The 26,795-nt window shown below is 35.7% G+C and overlaps 1 protein-coding gene and 1 non-coding gene across 9 annotated transcripts in view; one reads left to right on the forward strand and one right to left on the reverse strand.

Annotated features, from left to right (window-relative positions):
• LOC134207783 (ephrin type-A receptor 3) overlaps positions 1–26,795 on the forward strand; it is a 270,055-nt gene that overhangs the window by 79,006 nt on the left and 164,254 nt on the right. The window lies entirely within an intron of this gene.
• On the reverse strand, positions 8,711–8,785 carry Trnaa-agc (transfer RNA alanine (anticodon AGC)). The gene has a single exon. It is a non-coding gene; the product is annotated as a tRNA-Ala (tRNA).

Raw genomic sequence — 26,795 nt, forward strand, 5'->3', positions numbered from 1 at the left:
CGTTTTGCTGTCCGAAACAAGAGAAATCACGCACCGAACTGATTAGCTTTATTACCGGCCGCACAATCCTTAAAAGGTTTTCTCAGAATTTCGGGAGAAATTTTCTCCGAATTACGTAAAAAATTTCTCCATATTTCGCGAACGAATCCTTGAGAATTTTGATAGCATCACTGTCAAAATACTCGTTTTATGACAGTGAAAACATCCCACTAAAGAGAGCTAAATATTTTTTTTTAATTCTCACAAATTTTCTCCGAGTTTTGGTTTTTTCTTCGAATTTTCTCTCCGAAAATTTCTCTTCAAATTTTGGAAGAAATGTACTCCTGTACTCCGAGTTCTGGGAGAAATTCTCTTTGAATTTCGTAAGAAACTTTCTTCGAAGGTTGGTAGAAATCCCCTCCGAATTTCAAAGGAAATTCTCTTCGTGTCTCGGTAAATATTTTTTCCAAAATTTGGAATAAATTCTCTTCGATTTTCGGAAGGAATTGTGTTCGAATTTTGGAAAAGAATTGCTTCTGAATTCTGGATGCGTTTTTTTTTTCGAAATTTCGGATGAGTTTTTTTTTCAGAAATTCTGAAGATTTTTTTTCGCAATTCGAAAGAATTTGGAAGATATTGTCTCCGATTTCGGAAGAAATTTTTCCAAATTTGAGATAAAATTCTCTTCGAATTTCGAAAGAAACTGTCTTCGTATTTCGGCGGGATTTCTTTCCGAATTTCGGTATAAATTCTTTGTGATTTTCGGAAGTATTTATCTCCTAATTTTGGAAGAAATTCCTTCTTAAATTCGGGATAAATTCTTTTCAAATCACGTAAGAAATTCTTCCCGAATTACGAAAGGATTTTTTATTCTCTAAATTTCGGAATTCTTTTTGAATTTTGTAGGAAGTTTTCTAATCCGCGAATTTATTTCTCTGGTATGCAAATTTGGGACGAAATTATTCCCGAATTTCGGTAGAATTTCTCTCCGAATATCGAAAAAAATTCTACGTATTTGAACGAAATCTCTTCTTATTTCGGTTTTGTTTTTTTCTCCACATGTTGGATGAAATTTTCCCAGACTTTCGGAACAAATTCTCTCAAAATTTGTAAATATATTCTCTCCGAAGTTCGAAAAAAAATTCGAAACATTTCTCTTCAAATAAAGGAAATGAGTTCTGTTCGGATTTCAGAAGAAATTGTCTCCGAATTTCAAAAGAAATGCCTTCGCAGTTTTTGATAAAATTCTCTCCGAATATCGGAAGAAATTCTCCCCAAATTTCGGAAGATATTTTCTCCAAATTTCGTAAAAAATAATCTCTCCAAATTTCAGAAGAAGCTCTTTCCGAATTATGGAAAAAATTCTCTATCAGAATTTCGAATGAAATTCTTTTCGTATTTCGGAAGAATTTTTTTCCGCAATTCGGAAGAATTTCCTTCCATATTTTGAAAAATGAGCTCTAGAAGTTTTAGAAACAATTCTCTCCGTATTCTGAAAAAAAAAACTCATCGAATTCAGGAAGAAATTTTCTTCGAATTTTGAAATAAAAAATCCGTACTTCGGTAGGATTTCTCTTCGAGTTTCGGAATAAACGATTTTCGATTTTCGAAAGAAATTGTCTCCCAATTTCAGAAAATAGGAAAAATGTCTCTCTAGAACGGCGAAAAAAAATTGCTTTTGGGAAGAAATTCTTTGCAAATTTCTGAAGAAATTCTCTCCTAATTTCGGAAGAAATTCTCTCCGAATTTCGGGAGAAATTCTTTTCGAGTTTTTGATTAATTGTTTCCGAATTTTGGAACTAGACATTCTTAACAAATTCAGAAAAATTCGGCTTTTTTCTTATCTCTGACTATTTGAAGAAAATTATTTCCAATTTTGGGGGAAACTCTCTCCGAATTTCGACAAAAATAGTTTTCGATTTTCAAACACATATTTCGGAAGAAATTATCTCCAAATTTCACAAGAGAAAATTTTTATTTCTAATTTCAGAAAGTTGCGGAAGTAATTTTCTCCAAATTTTGCAAGAACTTTCGAATGATCGACTGTTTATTGTTATTTTAACTTAAAACGGCTACGCAGTCTTTAAGGATTTAAACAAGATTTATATTTGTCCAACGTTTCGACACGGGATTGGTGTCTTCATCAGGGGAAAAATATTATGTTTGTTCCATGTCTAATGTTTAGTCTTACAATAACTGTCTGGATTGAGAATTTATGCTACATTATTTTGGAAACGCTTATTTTTACCATAGATGACACTGGCAATGACACACTTGCCAGTGTCATCTATGTTAAAAATAAGTCCAACCAGACAATTATTGGAAGACTAAACATTAGACAAGGAACAAACATATTTTTTTCCCTCTGATGAAGACACCAACCCCGTGTCGAAACGTTGGACAAATATAAATCTTGTTTTAATCCTTAAAGACTGCGTAGCCGTTTTATGTTAAAATTTTGCAAGAACTTTTCTCCGAATTTCAGAAGATTTTGATTCCGAATTTCGGACGAAATTCTCTCAGAATTTAGAAATAAATTCCGAATTTCATAAGAATTTGTTTTGGATTTTTGTAAATTCTCTGGTTTGCAAATTTGAGACGAAATTATCCCCGAATTTCAATAAAAAATTTCTTACTATGTCGGAAACTTGATTTATTTAGTACGGAAAAGGTATTGGCTCGCTACGGTGGGGTTCGCAAAAAAATAATCTCACTAAATTTCGGAAGAAGCTCTGTCAGAATTGTGGAAGAAATTATCTCTGAATTTCGGAATTTTACTTCAAATTTCGAATGAGAATATTTTTCGTATTTCGGAAGTTTTTTTTTCTGCAATTCGGAAGAATTTCTCTCCATATTTCGGAATGAATTTCACTACAAATTTTAGAAAAAAATCTCTTCGTATTCTTGAAAATTACGAACTCCGAACAAAAAATTTCTCCGGATTTCGAAAGAAAATCTCCGATCTTCGGAATAAATTCAGCTCGATTTTCGAAAGAAATTGTCTCCTAATTTTTGAAAATTTGAAAAATGTGGGAAAAAATATTTTTCTTTTGGAAAATTTCGGAAGAATTTCTCTCCAAATTTCGGAAAAAAATTCTTTTCAAATTTTTGACGAATTGTATCCGAATTTTTGTAGAGACGAGCTCGGTGGTCTAGTGGCTACCGCTTCTGCCTTATACGTAGGAGGTCGTGGGTTCAATTCCAGGCACGTCCCTTTCCTACTTTGTATTTCTATCTTAGTTCTTTCTGTGTTTCACGTTCTACCAAAACGATTCCTACTGTTATAACCTTCCACACTATCCCAAAACCTCCCGTGGCACCTATGAGAGGTCGTAGAGTTCTCTGTATCTTTCTTAAGTAGGTGTCCAAATAATCATCCTTCCCCTTCCTCAGCATTCGCAAGGACGTGACCAGGACAGATCTCGACTATCGGAGAGTGCATTGCTTCCATCTAAGAGATAGTGATTAGTCCCAAATCAATATCTGTGGTAACGGATGAAAATGATGCTACTCTCATACAATAGTCTTGGCTTGTACCACCTACGAATTTGTGCGAATTGCTCAATGCTAATGCTAATGCTAATGTTAATTGTATCCGAATTTTTGTAGAATCTCTCAGAATTTTGGAAGAAGAAATTCTTACATCGCATCATTTCACTCATTTTCCAAAAAATCATGTCGCTCCAAAAAGCGTTTATCATCATTTTGGGGCCAATTTATTATTTACACACGCAAGAGTATCCTTTGTGCTATGCGACGAACGTCAATGCACTGTCTTTAACGAAAGAGAGCAAACGGAAACCTACGATTATTCAAAAAATGATTCAATGCAGCCATTATGAGTTGGTGTTGAGTTGGGTGCGTTTCAACTCCCGATTGATTTGCATCGTTAATGAGTTTTGAGTTTTTCTCACCACTGGCTTCACTGGTCGTTGCGGACGAGAATATGGTCCGATACCAAATGGTACGAAAGACATTTCCTCTAAATTTCAGGATTAATTCTCTCAGAGTTTGGAAAAAGATCTTCAAATTTCGAAGAAATTCTGCGAATTTAAAAACAGTTCATAGATTCGAACAGTAAATTCTCTGGTTTACGAATTCTCAGAATTTCAAAAAAAATTTTCCAAATTTAAAAAGAAATCCTCCCAATTCCGAGGATTTTTTTTGTTTTTGAATCTTGAAGCCGCCTTTCAGCTTTATGTTCACAGAAACATTGAAACTCAGGCATGGATATTTTAGTTATTATCGCATCTTGAATCATTTCATCGTTGAAATATCATAGACATAGCTTAGCTTAGGGGCCCTCCTTAGCTAAGCTATGTCTAAGACGCGCGACTACAAAGTAAGACCATGCTGAGGGAGGCTGGGTTCGATTCCCGGTGCCGGTCTAGGTGATTTTCGGATTGGAAATTGTCTCCACTTCCCTGGGCATTAGGTATCATCGTGTTAGCCTCATGATGTACGAATGCAAAAATAATAACTTGGCTAAGAAACCTCGCAGTTAATAACTGTGGAAGTGCTTAATGAACACTAAGCTGCGAGGCGGCTCTGTCCCAGTGTGGGGATGTAATGCCAATAAGTAGAAGAAGCTTAGAATTTGCATATCGTAGTTGCTGTTCAGATGACACGCATCGAGCTCAACCAATTATTCTACAAATTCTCTCAAAGCACCCACTTCATCAACTGACGTGCAAAAAAGCGATCCTCCCAAGTATCCCATCCATTTGCGACCGACGCGTCGTCGTAATCCCTGCCAACCCGGGCAGTGTCTGGGACATAAATCTCAATCACACATCGAGACACGCAGCCACTTCAGACGTCAGAACTAGAGCCGGAATAATGACCCCCCGGTCCTGCTGCTGCTATTTCTTTGCACTCGAACTGCTGGCTGCCGAGACCCATCATCAAAAGAGCTTTTCGCAAGTGCTTCGGACCGGAATCCGGCGGTGGGTCTGTGTATGTGTTCGGTATGTGCCGGGAATTTCATCAAAAGGTTATTAGCAGCCAAACCTGGAGAAGTCCTTCCTCACACTCGATGAACGAATGTGGGGCTCTGATTCTGACCTCTCGCATCGTGCCACCATCTTCCATTGCTGGAATCGATTTGTCGCCGACGAATGGTGATCCTTTCTACCGGAAGCGACTTGGTTGTCGGGATTGATGGGTTCCATCATCGCCTCAAACGGCCGGAATGAATGCCAGATGATGGATGACGACGGGCCATGCGGAAAGCTTCTCGGAACGATGATGTGATTCGCAAGTGGGCACACGCATCTGGGGGGAATTTGTTACGTGATTTGTTGACGCACATTTTTCCTCCGCACAAACTCGATTAGAGCGGCGCACGGGGGTTCTACTTTTTCCGAAGTGCACGAACGAACACACTACATTTATTTCAAAAGGATGAATAGTGCTCGCATCAATGGCGCTGCGAGGCGAATTCCCTCCGGCTGCCGTACCGTGTGTTGGGAAAGAGAATTGGAATCATTCGTACACCTTAAAACTTCCGGTTCGCTGGGAGCCATCTCTCATCGCTGGCTGATGGTCGGTGGAACACACAGAAGTCAAACGAGCCTCGCCTTTCCTCGGAAGGAGAGGCAAGCGAGGAAGAAATCTCTAGCAGGAAGTTGGTTGATATCTATTTGGAGCGCACCACCATTCCAGCTTCATCATCGTCGTCGTCGTCGCACCGCAAGGCAACAGACACGCTAAGCCCTGCTCCGGGAGTGATTTAGTGTAGGAACGTGACTTCCAGCCGGCAGCAATTCCCGGGATCCCATATTAGTCCGCAAAAGAAAAACATCTGCGTGTTCTTTTTTTCCCTGCGCTGGTACTTTCGTTCTCCAGTTCGTTTTCGATTCGTAACTGGAATTGTGTGTGCTTCATTTGGCCTTTCGATACGATTATTGTCGGTTGTTGTTGTTGTTCGTTGGGATTGGGATGAAATGAGAATGGAATTTCGGGTAACCCTACGGGCACGGCGCAGTGCACCGATGCTGCGATGGTCGTGGGAAGACCCAAAAGCGGCGATGAAGGTGAGGAAAAGAGGAAATGGACGTAAATGGTTTGGTTTTTTTTTCGGAAACGTTTAGTTCGTTTGCGATTGCATCTTGCTCGGAGCTGGTTGAAATGGAACTGTTGCGTTGGGAAGAGGATCATCGTCAGAGGTTTGTGACAACTGTTAGGTGTGTGGCAACTGGAGTGGCTCTCAGGATAATATCGTTGCATAAGAGTTACGAATCGAAAATGCAAATGTCGGAGAAGTTTCAAGAAAATTTCGACGACATTTCACAAAAGGATATTCACTGAAATTCCGAAGCGGATCCATAAGAGTCCGAACATATTTGATTAAATGAAATTTTGTGAAATTGCGAAAAGATTTAAAAAATTCAAAAAGAGAGAAGGGAAGCTTTTGGGAGATGTGGGGTTATAACCAGGATTCCGGACAGGGACGACTTTTGCTGCCTTTCAGGACGATGATGAAGGCACTGATTAATAAATCAGCGCAAGATGATTAAACACTTAAATGCTGGAGTTCAAAGTTGAAGATGTTATAGGTTTCAATAACAGCCTTTATTTTCTTAGATGATTTGATAAAGATCAGCAGTTCTTCAGCTGTCATCGCAAACATGTTCTGGTCATTTACAGTAGCTTCATATAGATGTGATGTTTTGTAAAAGATTGTGGAAGATAATTCGATCCACAGAATCATTGTTGTCCAATGGAATAAATAAATGATTATTTTAACTGAGGCTCTTGTGGAAAAATGTATTTCTTAGGTTTCCCATACTGATTTGGACAATTTTGTTCATGTGATAGTACTCTGCTTTCAGTGTAGGCAGTTGTCTGCGTGTGACATTACACAGACGGATCAAATCTTTGGTGCGTGAAATGTGTATCAATTATTGGGACATTGTTCATTTATTTATTTATTCATTTATTTATATAGCTTATTTTGAACTGTACCAACAGTACGTGGACTCCAGCATCGTTCATAAAGCCTCCTACGCAAGGCGAGGTGGTCCGTCAACGGAAACGACAAGATATGGATATGACTGATAAGCTCATATATTTTCTGTCTAATCCCTAGAAAACCCAACGAGCTCGGTGGTCTAGTGGCTATCGCTTCTGCCTTATAAGCAGGAGGTCGTGGGTTCAATTCCAGGCTCGTCCCTTTCCTACTTTGTATTTCTATCATAGTTCTTTCTGTGTTTCACGTTCTACCAACACGATTCCTACTGTTATAACCTTCCACACTAACAATTCCAAAACCTCCCGTGGCACCTATAAGAGGTCGTAGAGTTCTCTGCATCTTTCTTAAGTAGGTGTCCGACTAACCATCCTTCCCCTTCCCCAGCATTCGCAAGGACGTGGCTAGGACAGATCTGGACTATTGGAGAGTGCATTGCTTCCATCTAAGAGATAGTGATTAGTCCCAAATCAATATCTGTGTTAACGGATGAAAGTGACGCTACTCTCATACAATAATCAAGGCTTGTACCACCTACGAATTTGTGCGAATTGCTCAATGCTAATGCTAATGCTAATCCCAAGAAGACCCAACGAGAAATATTTCTGAATTTCGGAATTCAAGGATTTTCTTTCAAAACTCAAAGAATTTCATTAAAAATTTAGAAATTTTGTCGAAACTTGGAAAACCTTTAACGAAATTGATATATTTATTTTCTTTCTAATTTCTTTCGTAGCTCGATGAATTTATTTTAAAAATCGAAAATATTTTTCCAAAATTAGGTTGTTTTTTTTTTTAATTCGAAGGATTTTTTTTTCAAAATTTAGAAGGTTGAATTTCTTCAAACATTTGGCGAATTTATTAAAAATTTCTTTCGAATTTAGACAAATTTTAAAAATTGAATGAATTTCTTTCAAAGTTCGATTCATTTCCTTCGATTTTTATTTTTCGAAATTGGAGAAATTCTTTTTCAAAATTCGGAAATTTTTTTTTTTAATTCAGAGAATTTCATTTTTTTACTGAGATTTTTTTTCAAAGTTTTTTGTTTAAAATTCAGAGATTGTTTTTTGAAATTCAAAGAATAACTTTTTTTTAAATCCGGGAATTTCTTTCTCAAAATTCGTAAAATTTCTGCTTTTGGAATTCGGAGAATTACTTCCGAAATTTAAAGATTTTTTCCCGAAATTCAGAGAATTTCTTCTGGAATTCAGAGAATTTCTATCGAAGTTCGAAAAAATAGAATATTATAGAAATTCTAAAATAAAAAAAAAAAGTCCATCGAAATTTTGATTTTTGTTTTCGAAATTCGGATAGAATTTCGTTCGAATTTGGGAAGGATTTTCTGTCGATAATTGAAGATTTTATTTAGTTCAATCAAAGTTAGTTGCCTATTTTCCGAGTATCGAAAATAGGTTTACAATGCTCTGAAACTTAGATGTGAATATGTACATCAGAGTGGGGCGCAGTTGCTTGAAAAAAAAACGAAAACTTCATCCAATCAAGTGAGATCAAGTTTTTTCTGAATAGTTTTGGGGCCCCAATCAACTGTGCAAAATATAGGCTCATTTGGTTGCGTCCTCACCCTTTTTTACATTTTTGCTCTTAGCGGCTTCAATTGATCGTCAATAACTCAATACGTTAGCAGCATATAGTCTGAAAGATGCCATTGATTTGAAAAAAAAAAAAAATACCATGCAGCCCCAACCTAATGTACATTATGTGGAAGATTTTGATTTGAAAAATGTATTGGAGGTAATTACTTTCCTTCGATGGGACTCGAACCCACGACCCTCAGTACGCTAGACTGGTGCTTTTAACCAACTAAGCTACGAAGGACCTCCGTCGGCCTTCGCAACTTATCTTTGATTAACTCTCCGGATTTCGGAAGAGATTCATTCGCAATTTCGAGAGAAAATCTCTCCAAATTTTGGAATAAATTCTCTCCGAAACTCGGAAGAAATACGAAATAAAATCCCTTTGAATGTCGAAAGAAATTCTCTTTAAATTTCTGTAGGAATTCTACCTTAATTGTTTTTCTCTCTTAATTTTTAATTTTTTTTCGAATTTCGGAGAGAATTTCTTTAAAAGTTTGGAGAATTTCTTTTGTAATTCGGATAAATTCACTTTCGAAATTCGGAGCAACAGTTTTTTATAATTGGAAAGAATTTCTGTAGATTTTTTCTTTGAAATTTAGAGAAAATTTCTTTTAAGTCCAGAGAGATTTGCTTTCGAAATTCTTAGAGATTTTTTTTTCCAAAATTCTGAGCGATTTTTTTAAAACTTTTTTTTCAAAATTTATTTTTTTTAGATATGGAGAGGAATCTTGAGAGAATTTCTTTCGTATTTCGATAGACTAGATAGATTCTTTCAAAATTTGTAGAGAATTTGATCCGAAATTCGGAGAAAATTTGTTTCGAAAATCGGAGAGATTTTTTTTTCGAAAACTGGAGAGATTTTTTTACGAATTTCGTAATATACTATTAATATAAATACTTTTGTTATACACAAAACACGCTAAAAAAATCACCATTTTTTCCGTGAATCTAATGCATGAAAGGCACTTTCTATGTGGATAAGGTTTTTTTTTCGAAATTTGGACAGATTGGACAGTTCGGAGAGAATTTCTTTCGAAGTTCGAAGGTATTTTTTTATCGTAATTCGGAGAGGATTTATATCGTAATTTAAAAAAAAAACTTATTTTTCGAGATTTGAATAACTTTCTTTGAAGTTTGGAGAATTACTTTCAGAATTCGGATAATTCCTTTTAAAAGTCGGAGCATTTCTTTCAAGGTTCGGAAATTTCATCCGATGTTTAGGAAATTTCTTTCAAAGTAAGAAAATTTCAAAAACATTTTTTTATTTACACACTCAGTTTTTATTTCTGAAGCTCGGCAAAAATCCGCACAGCCGTGCGCCAGCAAAATAAATAACTGATATTCCGGCAAAAATATCGTTTTTTAGCTGATTTTCGACAAATTATTTGCTGATTATCAGCAATTTTGACAGAAATCTCGGCAAAAAACATGTTTGCTGGGGCACGGCTGTGCGAATCTCGGTAAAAGTCCAACATTTTGCTGAGATCCCGGTAAAAAAATTAAGTGTGTAGGGGAGTTTATTTCGGAGTTTATTTTTTTTTCGAAATTTGAAGAGTTTTTTTTTTCATAATTCGGAGAGGATTGCTTACGAAGTATAGAGTTTATTTCCATATTCGAAATTTAAGAAATTTCTCTCAAAGTTAGGAAATTTAGACATTTTTTTTTTAATTCTGGAGATTTATTTACAAATTGTAAAATTTATTTCGAAGTTCGGAGATTTTTTTAAATATTCGGCGATATTTTATCTGTAAATTTGGAGAGATTTTTCTCCAAAATTTGAAAAGAATTTCTTTTAAGTTCGGTGATTTTTTTTTATGATTTTTAATAATTGTAGGATTTTTAAGAAAATGTAGGAGATATTTTCCCCGATATTTTTCCATGATTCGAAGAAAATTTTGTTTTGAAATAAATTTCTTTCGATATTCGGAGGTTTTTTTTTCTAAATTCTGAGATAATTTCATGCGGAATTCGTAGTGAATTTGTTACTGTACTTAAGTAATTAATTCCAAAGCCACAAACGTTATCACTGTAGTTTCTCAATCTTAGTTTTAGTATTCGTGAAACCCTTCAAAGGAACTAAGTTCCACTGGGTTTTCACTTGATTTATCTTGTATTGAAATTGTATCCCCGCGCTTTTTGTGATTTTATTAGTAATTGTCCATTACCAATGGGCTCTCTGTGTGAGCTTTTGGTGTGGGGGTCAGTGGATGGTATAAAAAAAAGAAAAAAAAATCATTTAGAAATTCGGAGAAATATTCTTTTGAAACTCGGAGGAAATTCGGATTTTTCCAGAATTTGAAAATTTGTAGAATTCTTTGGATAGTTTGAAGGATTTGTTCTAAAATTCGCAGAAAATTCTTTTAAAATTCGGGAAGAATGGCTTGATTTTTTTTTTTCGAAATTTGGAGAGAATTTCACTCAAAATTTGGAGTAAATTTATTTCGAAATTTAAAGCAAATTTTTTTCGAGGATTTCTTTTTAAACTCAGAAAATTTGTTTAAAAACTTGGAGAATACTTCTTCCGAAATTTGGAGAGATTTCCTTTTTATGTAATTTTAAATTTCAGAATAATTTATTCTGAAATTTTAGTAGAATTCCTTTCTCCCGTAATTTAGAAAGAGCTTCTTTCGAAATTCGGATTGAATGACATTCTAAATTTGGAGAGATTTTCTTCAAAAATTCGAAGAGATTTTTCTCCTGAAATTACGAATTTGAAAAAAAATTCTCGAAATTTTGAAGAAAATCTCTCCGAATCAGAAAAAAAACTTTAACGATATTCGAAAAACATTCTCTCCATATTTGCAAAGAATTTATTTTCAAACTTCGAAAAAAAAAACAAGAGAAATTTACACCGAATTTCGGATGAAAATCTCCAAATTTGGGAAGATATTCTATTCGAAATCCTTTAGAAATTCTCTCCGAAAACCAATCTTTTGGAGAGATAATCTCTTCAAATTTTGGAATAAATTTTCAAGGAATCAAAAAATCCCGGATTTTGCTTTAATTCCAGGATTTTTCGTCCCGAGTTGTCTTGGGATGGAAACTCCAATTCGAAGAATCTTTAAAAAATTGTAGAGATTTTTTTCGAAATTCGGAGAGATTTTGTTTGGCATTCGGAGAGTTTTTTTTTAAATTCGGAGAAAATTAGTCAAAACTCGGATTTTTTTTTGGAAATTTCGTTCAATGTTAGGGATAAGATAAAGTTAGAGATACAAAGATTTATTCGAATTTCAGAGTTTTTTTTATGCTTGGAGAGATTTTCTTTCGATATTCGGAGAGATTTTTTTCCAAATTTGTAGAAAATTTCTTTTGAAATTAGGATTTTTTTTTTCTTATTTCGGAAACATTTTGTTGTCGTAATTCGTAGAGATTTTTTCTCCAAAATTCGAAAGAATTTCTTTTAAAAAGTATTTCTTTCGATAACCGGAGGATTTTTTTTAAATTCAGAAAGAATTTTTTACAAAATTCTTGATGGAAAATCTTTTGAAATTCAGAAAGAATTGTTTTTGAAATTCGGATAGATTTTTGTTTAGATCCAACATTTTTTCGAATTGAGGAGAGAATTTTCTTTTGAAATTCTGATAGAAATTTTCCAAAATGAGAAATTTTGTTTTCGAAATTAGCAGAAAATTTCTTTTGAAAGTAAGAGTGTGTTTAAAATTGTTAAGAATATGTTAAAATATATATTTTTTTAATTAGAACTCCCCTTACATTTTGAAACGTTTCTTTTCAATTACGATAATTTCTATTGCATTTCGTAGAATTTATTTCGTAATACGGACAATTCAAGATTCGGAGAATTTCTTTCAAAATTAGGAAACAATTTCTCTTGAATTTCGGAATGTTTCTTTACGAATTGCTTAGGAAATATCATTCAAAATTCGGAGCGTATTTTTTTTCAAATTCGTATGGGAATTCTCTCAAAATTTGAACAATTTTTTTTTGAATTGGGAAGATTATTTACATTGGAAATCTGGTAAAAAATTTCTTTCGAAATTCTGAGAAACTGTTTAAAAAATTAGAAATTTAGTTGGCCATTCGGAGAAACTCAGAGAGAATTTTGTTTAGATTTCAAGAGATTTTTTCCGAATTGAGGAGAGAATTTTCTTTCTAAATTCTGAGAGAATTTCTTCCAAAATTCGGAGATTTTTTTTTTCATAATTTAAAGAATATTTCTTTCGAATGCCAGAGAAAATTTCTTTCGATATTCGGATTCATTTTTTTTATTTGAAGAGAGTTTCTTTCAAAATTCAAAAAAGATTTCTTTCACAATTCTGAACGATTTTTTTTCTCCAAAATTTGGAGAGAATTGCCTTAGAAATGCAAAAACCTTCTTTTTCGAAATTCTTTTCAAATTTGCAGAGACTTTTCTTCTGAAATCAGAGAGAATTTCTCCCAAAATTCTGAGTATTTCTTTCAAGATTCGGGGATTTTTTCTCTAATTTCTCTAATTTCGAATTTCGCAGAATTTCTAACAGAATTTAAAGAATTCCCTTTGGATTTTGAAAAATTTCTTTGAAATAACAATAGTTTCTTTAGCAAATCGTATAATTCCTTTCGTAATACGGACAATTCGAGATTCGGAGAATTTCTTTCAAAATTGGGAAAAAATTTATCTTGAATTTCGGAATGCTTTTCTTAGAAAATATCTTTCAAAATTCGGAGTGATTTTTCTCGAAATTCGGATGGGAATTACTTTCAAAATTTGAAAAAAAAATCTTTCGAAATAAGGAGAGAGTTTCTTTCAAAATGAGGAGATTATTTACATTCGAAATCTGGTGAACATTTTCTTTCGAAAATCGGAGAAACTGTTTTGCGTTTTGCAAAATTTAGTTCGCCATTCGGAGAATTTTCATTTATTCTAGTTATAAAGTGTTTCACTTTCATTCGACCCTATGTCCTTGTCGCACTAACTGGAAAATCCTTTCTATTGATTTCTTCTAACGCTGCGGAAATTTCATTAGCAACGAATATGTTGGTTATGGGACCAGTTTGACCGTCAACCAGAATTGCAATTTCTAGTCTACATCTTGCTCGCAGCGTAACCCCAATGAATTCCAACCAACCTCGTGCAATACGCACCGGACTCAACCAGTTGAATCTCCCATTCAATTTCCATTTTACAATAATCAGCCCCAGAAGCACCCAACCGTCTCGGAAACCCGATACCACTGTCGCGTGGCCATCGTGTTGTCGGTCGGCGGCCACTTTTTTTTATACAACGCACCTCCCCATTATTACCCCCTCTTGGTTTCCCCCGTCACAAACGCGTCCAAGATGCCAAGTAGTGTTGTGTTGGTCTGCCGAGCCGGGAGTCCCAATAGCAGAGCTGTAATCCGACGCCTTCCGGTAGTAACGGTTAGGTGGACAGAGCGCGGAGCAAAAGGCTCCCTGTCTCCGGAATCAACGGCTCGGAACTGACCACACGACGACTCCGCTAACCTCCGCCTAAATGGAAGTATATCAACCATACCGGGCGGGGGCCGGATCCGATTACGGCTCGCTCGGTTGTCTCCTTTGATAGCCCACCCCGTCATTTGCACTTCTTTCGCCACGCACCGGTTAGGTGTATATTAATGAATTTTTAATGTTTCATTTGTCTGTGTCTGCTGACGGGCAAGATCCGTTCTCACTCCCTCCGTGCTTCTTCGGCTTTCGTGGGGAGGGAGAGCTGGCTGTCGGAAAAACATCTAACGTTTTGCGACGACCGAGGCTTTCAACTTTTGCCAAAACCTGAGCGCACCGGAATTTCGGTTGCCATACTTTTCCATTTATAAAGTTAGAATACTCGAATGTGGGGTACAGCGGGAGCCAGTAGTGGTTTGAAGCGAGAGGATGTGGTTTCAGAAGTTTCCAATCTGCTCATTTCCTCCCGTTGCTCGTCAGAATCTCGCAATCGCTAACAGTCAGAGCCCCCTGCTGTCTGCGTCGTCGGTTAGTCGATTAGGTTACACAGTCAGCCAGTAGTCGGTTGGGTAACGTTTGCAAAACAACAGAAAGCCCCCAATTGGCTACCGACCAACCCGTTTGCGAGATCACCATTCGACTTCAGAAGCTTTGTTTCCCAGCCATCCAAACCGGTGCAAGGTAAAAAACGAAAAGAGGTTCGGCAATTAGTTGGGCAATCGGGATCACGATTTGACTAATTGAAATCGATAGCTTCTCGCGAACCGCGAAACCCTAATGAAGGGGGCGTCGTCGTCGTTGCTGCGGTACGGAATGGAACTGCTCGGTCACTCAATGACTTTTCAGTGGAGTGCCATTATGCAACACACATAACCGTTGCTCGAACGTTTCCCAGTGAGCACGATTTGAGAAAGTTGCCCAGTTTGGTGGTGGTGCTTGATTCTGATCCGATTGACTGCTAACAAGAGGACAAAAAAGGCCACGCGCGTGCGGTGGATGCGTTCCCGAACTAAGCCGATTTGCGAAATGTCTCAACCGGGGCGGACTCTTCCAGCAATTCAGATAAGCAACTTTTACGACACAATCTTTCGGGCTCCGGTTGGTTGACACGAAGCAATTCTCACTGGTCATCATCGCCAACGCCATCCATATGGAATCGTTAGTTAAACGAGGTCTTTTATTTGGTTTCTTGTTTCACCGCTTTCGTCTAACTACTAACCGACCAGAGCACCAATCTCTAGCCGTGGTCGGTTGGCCGCCATCGAGGCCATAACATTTATCTTACCTTCCCTTTTATGATAATTTTGATTGGAACTGTTATGTGTGGCATCTTCAAAGCGGCTCGAAGGAACCGCGCGGGCTCTCACACACATAGGCTCTACTGCGGATGCCTCTTTTCGCGGTGGTGGAAGAGCCGGAGAAAATTGGAGCATTGGCGTAGGTGGTCGAAATGTGCTGCTTTCCACATTAGACATTAGTTCGGATTCACTGGAACTGGGAGAAGTTGGCCTTTTATCGGCGAACGATGGCGACGACGAATGAGAGCTTAAGCTTCAAAGCGTGATTATTATAATTGGTGCTGCCGCTGCTGCTGCTGCTGTCGTTGGATTGATTCGTCGTTGCTTTCTAGCTTGTTTCTTCCTTTGTGAGCTATCCATGAGTTTACTTTGAGATAAAAGCTTAATTTGAATCTGATCTGTTGAAGGTTGTGAAAATGAATCTGTGGAAGATAAAGACTAATCATAAGTTTCCGGTGAAAGTAATTAGACGGACACGTAATATCAAACATAGTTTGTGAATTGATAAATCTTAGATTGATGAATGCCATAAAAAATTCGGACAATTGAGACAACTTCCTTGAAGTTGAGACAACTTCCTTGAAGTTGAGACAACTTCCTTGAAGTTGGGACAACTTCCTTGAAGTTGGGACAACTTCCTTGAAGTTGGAACAACTTCCTTGAAGTTGGAACAACTTCCTTGAAGTTGGAACAACTTCCCTGAAGTTGGAACAACTTCCTTGAAGTTGGAACAACTTCCTTGAAGTTGGGGCAACTTCCTTGAAGTTGGGGCAACTTCCTTGAAGTTGGGGCAACTTCCTTGAAGTTGGGGCAACTTCCTTGAAGTTGGGGCAACTTCCTTGAAGTTGGGGCAACTTCCTTGAAGTTGGGGCAACTTCCTTGAAGTTGAGACAACTTCCTTGAAGTTGAGACAACTTTTTCAAAGTTAAAACAACTTCCTCGATGTTAAGACAACTTTCTCAAAGTTGACACAATTTCCTCAAAGTTGAGATTTTATAATGTTTGAAGAGATTTTTTATTTCGCAATTCGGAAAGAATTTATTCTGTAATTCAGAGAGAATCTATGTCGATTTAGGAGAGAATTTCTTTTGAAATTAGTTGAGAATTATTTTTGAATCTTAGAGATTCATACATATTCGAATGTCGGAGAGAATCTAGGACAATTTTTTTTCGAAATTTGAAAAGAATTTCTTCCAAAATTCATAGACAATGCCTTTTGAAATTCAAAGTGATTTTTTTTTTCATTCGAAAACTATTTCTTTCGAAATTCGCAGAACATTTGTTTCGTGATATTTTTTGGAATACGGAAGTAATGTTATTTAAAAAAATTCGGTGAGAATTTCTTTCGAAATTCGGAGAGCATTTATTTCGATGCACGGAGCGATTTTTTTTCGAGATTTGGAGAGATTCTTCTTTTTTCAAAATTCGTATTTAGTATTTAGTATTTTGGAAAGATTTTTTTTTGAAATCTAGAGATTTTTTTAATACGAAGATTTTTTTTAGAAATTTGGAGATCACTTTGTTTGAAAATTGGAGAATTTATTTAGAAATTCCAAGAGAATTTCTTCTGAAATTCAAAGAGATTATCTTTCTACATTCGGCGATTATTTCTTTTATAATTCTCAGAATATTTTTTTCGAAATACAGAGAGAATTATTTTAGGAAGATTGGAGTGATGTTATTTAAAAAATTGGGAAAAAATGTCTTTCGAAATTCGGAAAGTATTTCTTTCGATATTTGGAGGTTATTTTTTTTTAGTTTGGAGATATTTTTTTTTGAATGCGAAGTTTTCTGAGATTTTTGAAAGAAATAATCTTCGAATATAAAAAGAAAATCTCTTTAAATTTCAAAAGGAATACTCCGATTTTCGAACAAAATTATCTCCAAATTTCAAAATTCTCTCCTAATTAAAAAAATGTCTCTGAGTTTCAAAGATACAAAGATACGTTACAAAAATACTTTGTGAATTTCAAAAGAAATTCTCTCTCTATTCAACAAAGAATCTCTCCAAATCTTGAAAAAAATCGCTCCGTGCATCGAAATTTTCGAAGAAATTCTCTCCGAATTTTTAAATAACATCACTTCCAACTTCCAAAAAAATCTCTCCCCATTGCAAAAAAAATTCTCCTCAAATTTTGAAAAATCAAAATCATATTCTATCCGAATTTCGAAAAAAAATTCTCTCCTAATTTTGAAAGAAAAACTCACCAAATGTCGAAAGAAATTCTCTCCGAATTAAAAAAATCACTCCGATTTTTGAACAAAATGATCTCTAAATTTCAAAAAAATTCTCTCCGAATAATAAAAAAAAATCTGCATTTCTGCAAAAAAAAAAAAATTAGGAATCAACCTTCAAATATCGAAAGAAATACTTTTCAAATATCAAATAGAAAGAAATACTCTCCGAATTTCGAAAGAAATTCTATCCGAATACCAGAAGAAATTTTTACCTTCCTCTCAAAATTAAAAAAAAATCTCTCCAGAAGTCAGAAGAAATTCTATCCGAAATCCGAAAAAAATTCTATCCGAATTTTGGAAAAAAAATCTCTCCAAATATCGAAAGATTTTTTTTCCGATTTAAAAAAAATGCTCCGATTTTTGAACAAAATGATCTCTAAATTTCGAAAGAAATTCTTTCCGTATTGGAAAATAAATCTCCAAATTTAGAAAAAAAACCGCTCCGGGCATCAAAATAAATTCTCTCCGGTTTTCGAAAGAAATGCTCTCAGAATTTCGAAAGAAATGCTCTCCGAATTTTTAAAAAACATCACTCCATTCTTCCTAGAAAAAATCTCTCGGAATTTCGAAAGAAATAATCGCCGAATGTAGAAAGAAAATCTCTTTGAACTTCAGAAGGAATTCTCTCCGAATTTCTGAAGAAATTCTATCCGAATTTCAAAAAAATCTCTTACTTTAAAAGAAAAACTCTCCAAATGTAAGTAGAAATTTTCTCCGAATTAAAAAAAAAATACTCCAATTTTCAAACAAAGTGATCTCCAAATTTGAAAAAAAAAATTATCCGGATTAAAAAACAATCTCTAGATTTCAAAAAGATAATCTCTCCAAAGTACTAAATTTCGATGCACGAAGCGATTTTTTTTCGAGATTTGGAGAAATTCTTTTTTTTTCTAAATTCGGAAAATATTTCATTCGATATTTGGAAAGTATTTCTTTCGATATTTGAAGGTTGATTTCTTTTTTTTTTGCAGAAATGCAGAATTTTTTTTATTATTCGGAGAGAATTTCTTTCGAAATTTAGAGATCATTTTGTTAAAAAATCGGAGGGATTTTTTTAATTCCGAGAAAATTTCTTTTGCCACGTAATGAGTTTTTCCTTCAAAATTAGGAAAGAATTTTTTTCGAAATTCGGATAGAATTTCTTTCGGAATTCGGATTTTTTTAAATTTGAGGAGATTTTTTTTTGCAATTGGGAAAGATTTTTTTTGGAAGTGGGAAGTGATGTTTGGGAGCGGGACCATTTGGGCAGCACCCCCTATTCCCGTCCGCAACGTTAATAACTCAACCGCGTTCCAACCAAATGGCTTGATTTTTTGTACATCACTAGATATCGACAGAAACTCAAATCCCATGCTTCCATCCATTGGTTCCCTGTGCAATTGCGATTGTTCTGGTCGATCACGGAGTAGCAACTACGAAATGCACGGTCATCATGCTCATGCTCATGCTCACTAGATATCGACAGAAACTAACCGGGAATAGGGGGTACTGCCCAAATGGTTAACTACCATATTTAAAAATTCGGTGAGAATTTCTTTTTCGAAATTCGGAAAGAATTGCTTTCGAAAGCCTGAGAAGATTTATTTCGATACACGGAGCGTTTTGTTTTTTCAAGATTTGGAGAGATTCTTTTTTAAATATGGAGAGCATTTCTTTTGAAATTCGGAAAGTATTTAGTATTTTTGAGAGATAAATAATCTTTGTGATTCAGAGAATTTTTTTTTATTCGGAGTGAATTTTGAAATTTAGAGATTATTTTGTTTGAAAATCGGAGTATTCCTTTTGAAATTCAAAGAGACTTTCTTTTCTACATTCGGAGATTATTTCTTTTGAAATTCTCAGAAAACCTCTTGCGTAATTTAGTGAGATTTTTTTGAAAGCTTAGAGTGATGTTATTTAAAAATTCGGAGAGAATTTCTTTCGAAATTCGTAGAGCATTTCTTTCGAAAACCTGAGAGAATTTATTTCGATGCTCGGAGAGATTTTTTCGAAGAGAATTTCTTTCGATATTCGGAAAGTTTTTTTTTCGATATTTGGAGGTTATTTTTTTGATTTGAAGATTTTTTTTTATTTCAGAAATCCAGAGACATTTTTTTTATATAGGAGAGAATTTCTTTCGAAATTTGGATATCATTTTGTTCAAAAATCGGAGTGATTTTTTTTAATTCAGACAGAATTTCTTTCAACATTTGTAGAGTTTTTCTTTAAAAATTAGGTATCAGATTTTCGAAATTTGAGTAGATTTTTTGCAATTAGGAGATATCAGGCCTGGTAGCGGGTCACTTTTTAGTGACTTGGTCACTTTTTTCGGGCAAGTCACTAGAAAGTCCCTTTTTTCGACCTCAAGTCACTAAAGTCACTTTTTCTCGTAAAAAGTCACTATTTTCAACTATTTTGAAACTATTGACTATTTTTGAATGAAGCTCTATGTATAAGTCGGATGATGCTTTGTTCATGGCGGAAATGAAATTAAGGATCTTGGAAAAATGATCGCTCTGAAACATCGCCAGCCGTACTACTCGCTGCTCTTATTGACATTTCACCAGTAGCTAATTGACCTTTCCCGGCAAAATATTTAAATTGCTAAATCGATTCTTCATTTTATTTAAAGTCAACTTTCCCAAAGAACCCATATTTTTTGACGCCTCTAAGTATTTTTTAAATTTAAAACAAAATATTCAAAAAGTGTTGTTTTTTTAAGATTGGGCTAACATTCGCCCGATTTTGAATGAACAGCGGGTGAATTTTTCAGACCGGTTCATATGTGCAGCATTTTTTCAACTTTTGTTTTGGATTTTTAAAATAGGCTTGTTAGGCCTTAAGGCCTAAGGCCTAGTTAGAGGCTTGAGAGAGAGAGAGTTGAAAAAGAGAGAAAGTTTACCTTAAATAAGCCAAAGAATCGATTGAGACAATAAAATAAGATGCAATTTTTAACGGGAAAGGATATAGATATTATATAAATGGGATAGTCTCCCAAAATTTTGAAGATTGCATGCGCTGAGATACATCGAAAATAAGAAATGTGGATCAAGTCTGCCCGGTCTCCCCTATCAATTGCACTGTTGGCGGTTCAGATAAATCTTTTCAATTTTAGATATTCTTCCTGGTGCTTCAAGAAACCCAATAGTTGATGAAAGGCTTGTTATTTAGTGTATACCCAAAATCAACATTCTTATCAGTTTTTTTTATAACTGAAAATTTATCACAAACCTCGTCAAACCTGCTCTTCGTCGATGTTTTCTTTTTATCATTGTAGCGAATTGCGGTAGTTTACCGAAGATTTAATGGTTTGGTGTGATAAAGGATGATTGTATCTTGCACCAGACTGTTGAGTTATTAACGAAGTTTCGATTCCCAGCGCGTGATATTTTGGTATAATAAAAACATACGATACTTTAAATACGTAAGGGATCCCCAAAGTAATTTTGCTGTAAGAACATGAGAAAATAAGAACATTTGTTTCGAAATTTGGAGAGATTTTTTTTGGAAGTTGGAAGTAATGTTATTTAAAAATTCGGAGAGAATTTCTTTCGAAATTCGGAGAGCATTTCTTCCGAAGCACGGAGCGATTTTTTTCGAGATTTTGAGAGATTTTTATTTAAATATGGAGAGAATTTCCTTAGAAATTCGGAAAGTAATTAAGTATTTTGGAGAGATTAAAGGGTGTATTCGATAAAAATGGCACACCGAGAATCTCCTATGACTTTTGAACCGTATGAGTAAGAAACCTGAAAATTTGACCAAATCTTTCATAGTGTATTGTTTACATCTGCAAAGTTTCATATTAATTCATACAGTGGTTCCAATCATATCGTCGGAACAAGAAATTGCCAGTGAAAAAATGTTGTGCACCTACAATCAAAATCCGGAGGCGTCCCACCGATCGATAGCAAAACACTTAGGATTGCAAATTCAACTGTATCTCGTGTAATAAAAACCTTCAAGAAGCATCTGAGTGTTCAAAAGAAGGAAGGGAGTGGTCGTAGAAGCGGTCCAATGGAGAGTAAAATGCCAGGAGTGGTAGAACAGCTCAATGAGTTTCCAAACGAAATGTTGCTAACAAGTCCGAGGTGTCGGTTGGTTTCGTGCACAAAAACCATGAAACGTGCTGGGTTACATGTTTACAAGGTGCAAAAAGCCCCAAACCGAAATGAAAAGCATAACACCACTGCAAAAACCCGCGCCCGGAAACTTTACACGAAGTTGTTCACCAAATTCTGTTGCATCGTGATGGATGATGAAACCTACGTCAAGGCTGACTTCCGTCAACTTCCTGGGCATGAATATTTCGTTACCAAGTCCAAGTTCGATATTCCGGAAGATGTCCGAACAAAGAAGTTATTAAAATTTGCAAAGAAGTCAGGCGATTTGCGGATGTTGTGAACTAAGCGCTCCCTTCATTATTTTCGGAATATTCAACAGTACGATTTACACCGAATAGTGTGTCAAAAAGCATCTTTTGTCATTCATAAGAAAACACAAAGTATCAACACTGTTTTGGCCTGATCTGGCGTCTTGCAACTACGCTCGTAACGTATTGCAGTGGTACCGAGCAAACGAAGCTAAATTTGTGCCAAAAGATATGAACCTTCAAAACTCACCGGAACTTCGCTCAAATGAAAAATTCTGGGCAATTGTGAAGACGAAACTTCAAAAACATCCTAAAATTATTAAAACAGAGCTTAAGATGAAGAAAATTAGGGAAAAAACAACAAAAATATAGGAAAGAAAGGTTCGCGCATTCGGGATGGGCAATGAAATCAAATGAAACAAATGTTGTAAATCATAACTTATTAAAAGTTTTTAATTCTCTGAAAATTTCAAGACAATCCGATAATCGGTTTAATTTTGGTGAGTAAATATGTGTGTGCCATTTTATCGAATACACCCTTTATTTTTTGAAATCATGACATTTTTTTAATTCGAAGAGAATTTTGATATTTGGGCATCATTTTGCTCGAAAATCGGTGTATTTTTTTCAATTCGGCATTTGGAGAGTTTTTCTTTCAAAGTTGGGAGATTTTTTTTTCAAAATTTGGGTAGAATTTCTTCCGAAATGCGGAGACAATTCCTTTTGAAATTCAAAGAGATTTTATTTCTACATTCGAAGATTATTCTCAGAAAATTTCTTTTGAAATTCAGAGAGATTTTTGGAAGTTGAAAGTGATGTTATTTAAAAATTCGGAGAGAATTTCTTTCGAAAACCGGAGAGAATTTTTTTCGATGCTTGGAGCGATTTTTTTCGAAAGTATTTCGAAGTATTTCGGAATGTGTTTCTTTCGATGTCTGGAAAGTTTTTTTTTTGATATTTTGTAACCGTCAATCGTTACAAATGAACAAATATATGGGTGAGAAGAATTTTGACTGCGATTTTCAAATGCTTGCTAACTGCCAAAGTGAAGAGGATCGGTTCAGAACACTGGTTCGGTTCAACACACTTGCTCTGGTGCAGCTTTGCGTGGTAGCAGCATGAAGGCTTTCGTTGGTAGCTGGGATGCTAGCGCTACGGCATACGGAACGGATGGGAATGTGGACGATAGCCGAAATGAGGTACCGGGAAGCGAACAATGCGAAGCGGTGCTCTCTTGGTTTTCGGCAGTCAAAGTGGATAGTTCGCTAGCGATTTCCCTCCGAAAAGATATTGTGTTAAAAGTTTCGTTGGCTGGAGAGCCTGCACTCCTTCTGAAACCGGTTGCTTTGGGCTAAATTGGGCGAGTTTTACCGTCCGTTGGACAAGTCCACGCATCGCGCCATCCGTCGGCCGAACCCTCCATCGGCAATTTGAAGAATTCCGTCATCCGTCAGCCCTTCAACCGGCCACGCCATTCGTCGGCCGAACCATTCATCGGCGCACCACAACGAGTTTCGCATCGTGCCATCCGTCGGCCATTCCGGCGAACCACGCCATCAGTCGGCCGAACCTTCCATCTGCAATTCGAAGAGTTCCGTCATCCGTCGACCCATTTTGGACATCCGTCCGCAAGTCGTGTAAGGACAACGTCACCCGTCAGACCTCAAACCGGCCACACCATCCGTTCCGGCCGAACCATTCATCGGCAAATCTGCGAGTTCCGCATCGCTTCACCCGTCACCCACCCCAACGAGTCGCAATCGTCACAGTCGTCGGCAATTCGGCGAGTTCCACCTCCCGTCGACCAATCTTGGGCATCCGACAACAAATCGAGAACAAGGTCACCCGTCCGCCACTCCGCCGGCCGGACCAGCAAGCCAAGCCAGTTTTGTGACTATCCTCATCCGCCACTACGTGCTGTCCTGCCATCAGTCGACCGAACCGTCAATCCAAGCCACCCGTCGGCTAATCCATCGAGCCGAGACCCATATCGCCATCGGTGTTTCGTGCACGCCGTCGAGCAGCAAGTTGGCCTTGTAAGTAGTCTGGCATTGTCACCCTCATACTTACCGTAAGTAAACTGTTTGTAATCTAACCTCCAAGCTTCCGATTTTTAGCAAGTCCGAAAACCTTCCCATTACCTCCATCGACCCTGGGACTCGATGACTAAAAGAGGCCTTGCGTACCCACCCCGTTGGCTACCGTGGCAGGGGTTTAGGACGGTTCCTCTTCTAGGACCTGTCGACGGTACTTCGAGGGCAAGAGGTCGTACCGTACGGTATCAATTTGGAAAGTATTTCTTTCAAAAGATAACTCCAAATAGGTTTTTTTTTTAATTTGAAGAATTATTTTTTCCAAAAATCCAAAGACACTTTTTTATAATACGGAGAGAATTTCTTTCGAAATTTGCAGATCAGTTTGTTCAAAAATCGATGTGATTGTTTTTTAATTCAGAGAGAATTTCTTTCGATATTTGGAGAGTTTTTCTTTCGAAATAAGGAGAGATTTTTTTTATCTAAATTCGGACAATTTTTTTTTCGGAAGTCAGATTTTTTTTAAATTTGAGATTTTTTTTGCAGTTAGGAGAGATTTTGTTTAGAAATTTGGAAATATTTTCTTTTATAATTCTCTTTTTGTAGTTATTTCATTTTAGCATGTAGACAGATCTTCTTCCAACATTCGTAGAGAATTTCTTTTGAAATCCGGAAAAAAATGCTTCAGAAATTTAGAGAATCTTTTCTTTTTTTTAGAAATTTAGAGAACTTTAAATTTGGAAACAATTTCTTCCGAAATTCTGAAAGATTTTCTTTAGAAATTCGGACAGAATTCCTCTCGAAATTTGAAGAGATTTGTTCCTACATTTGGAGACTATTTCTTTTGAAATTCGATGTTTTGAAAGTTTGAAGGAACGTTATTTCCAAATTCGGAGAAATTGTTTTTCAAAACTTGGAGAGCATTTCTTTCGAAAATCGGAGAGAATTTATTTCAAGGACCGGAGCGCTTTTTTTTCAATTTGAAAAGTATTTCTTGAGGGAACTTTTTTTCTATATTTAGCAAGAAATTTTTTCTCAACTTGAAAAGTTTTTTTTTAAATTTTTGGAATGATTTTTGTTTTAAAATTCTTAGAAAATTTCTTTTGAAATTCGGTGAGCATTTCTTTTACAAAATTAGGTAAGTATTTCAAATTCTAAGCGTTTTTATTTCAAAATTTGTGAAAAATTTCGGAGGAATGTTTTTTCTCGAAATTCGGGGAGGTTTTGTAATTTGCATTTCAATATCATTTTTTCAAAACGACCTATCTGCTTTTGTAAACAAAGATTCAAACGTCGATTTGTCGAATCTGAGAGGGAGTGGATTTGTTTTTAGAAACTCGGCAAGGTGTTTTTTTTTAATTTGAAAAGAACTTCTTTTCGAATTCGGGCAGAATTTCTCTCGACATTCGGAAGATACTTTTATCATAATTTGAAGAGATTTTTTTTCCTGAAAGAATTTCAATAGAATTTTGAAGAGAATTTCTTTCAAAATTGGGAAAAAAAATTATGAGGAGAGATTTTCTTTTGTAATTCGGACAGAATTCGACATTCGGAGACATTTTCGAAATCCGGAGAGATTTTCTTTTGAGATTCGGAGAGAATTTCTTTCAAAATTAGGTAAGAATTTTTTTGGCAATCAAAGAGCATTTCTTTCGAAATTCGAATATTTTTTTTCATAATTCGGAGAGAATTTCTTTCGAAATTTGGAAAGAACGATGTTCAACATTTGTAGGGATTTGTTTTTCGAACTTCGGCAAGGTTTTTTTTTTTAATTTGGAGAGAACTTTTTTTCAAATTCGGGCAGAATTTCTCTCGACATTCGGAAGATACTTTCATCAAAATTTGAAGAGATTTTTTTATCCGGGAAGAATTTCATTAGAATTTTGAAGCTAATTTCTTTCAAAATTTATGTGGAGAGATTTTCTTTTGTAATTCGGGTAGAATTCGACATTCGCAGACATTTTCAAAATCCGGAGAGATTTTCTTTTGAGATTCGGAGAGAATTTTTTTCAAAACAAAATAAGAATTAATTCCGAAATTTTTTGGCAATCAAAGAGCATTTCTTTCGAAATTCGAATATTTTTTTCATAATTAGGAGAGAATTTCTTTTGAAACTTGGAAAGAACGTTGATCAACATTTGTTTTTTTGAGAGAACTTCTTTTCAAATTCGTACAGAATTTCTTCGGAGAGTACTTTTATCATAATACGAAGAAATTTTTTATTATTCCGGAAAGAATTTGTTAACAATTTTGAAGAGATTTTCTTTCTAAATTGGAAAAAAAAATTATGTGGAGAGATTTTCTTCATTCGTAGACATTAATTTTTCGAAATTCGGAGAATTATTTTTAGATCTTAGGAGAGAATTTCTTCTTAAAGATAAGAAGAAAACTTTTATCAAAATTTGGAGAGTTTATTTTCGAATTTCGGTTGATAATTTCTTTCACAATTCGCAGAAATAAATTTTCAAATTCGGATACAATTTCTGTCGAATTAAGGAAAGAATTTCATCCTTTCGGATGATCTAATTCGGATTGGAATTCTTTAGAAATTCGGAGAGAATTTTGTTTCCGAGTTTCAAAGCGAATTTCTTTTGATAACCGGAAAGAACTTCTTTCAAGTTGGAACCATTTCATCCAAGTTGAGGCAACTTTTTGGAAGGTGAGACAACTCCACCAAAGTTGAGGTAACTTTCCTAGAGTTAGAACAACTTCCCTCGAGTTGGAGACAACTTCGCTGACTTGAAGATGACGACTGAACTTGGGGGCCGTACACATAATACGTAAGCACTTATGGGGGGAGGGAGGGGTCTGTTGTTTTCTTACGCACCATATAAATTGAAAATCATTTGTATGAAAATAATCTTACATGGGGGGAGGGGGCGTCGAAAAACCCAGAAAAAAATGCTTACGTAATATATGTACGAC

Source organism: Armigeres subalbatus, chromosome 1 (assembly GCF_024139115.2).
Source record: "Armigeres subalbatus isolate Guangzhou_Male chromosome 1, GZ_Asu_2, whole genome shotgun sequence".
In the NCBI taxonomy this organism is placed as follows: Eukaryota; Metazoa; Arthropoda; class Insecta; order Diptera; family Culicidae; genus Armigeres; species Armigeres subalbatus.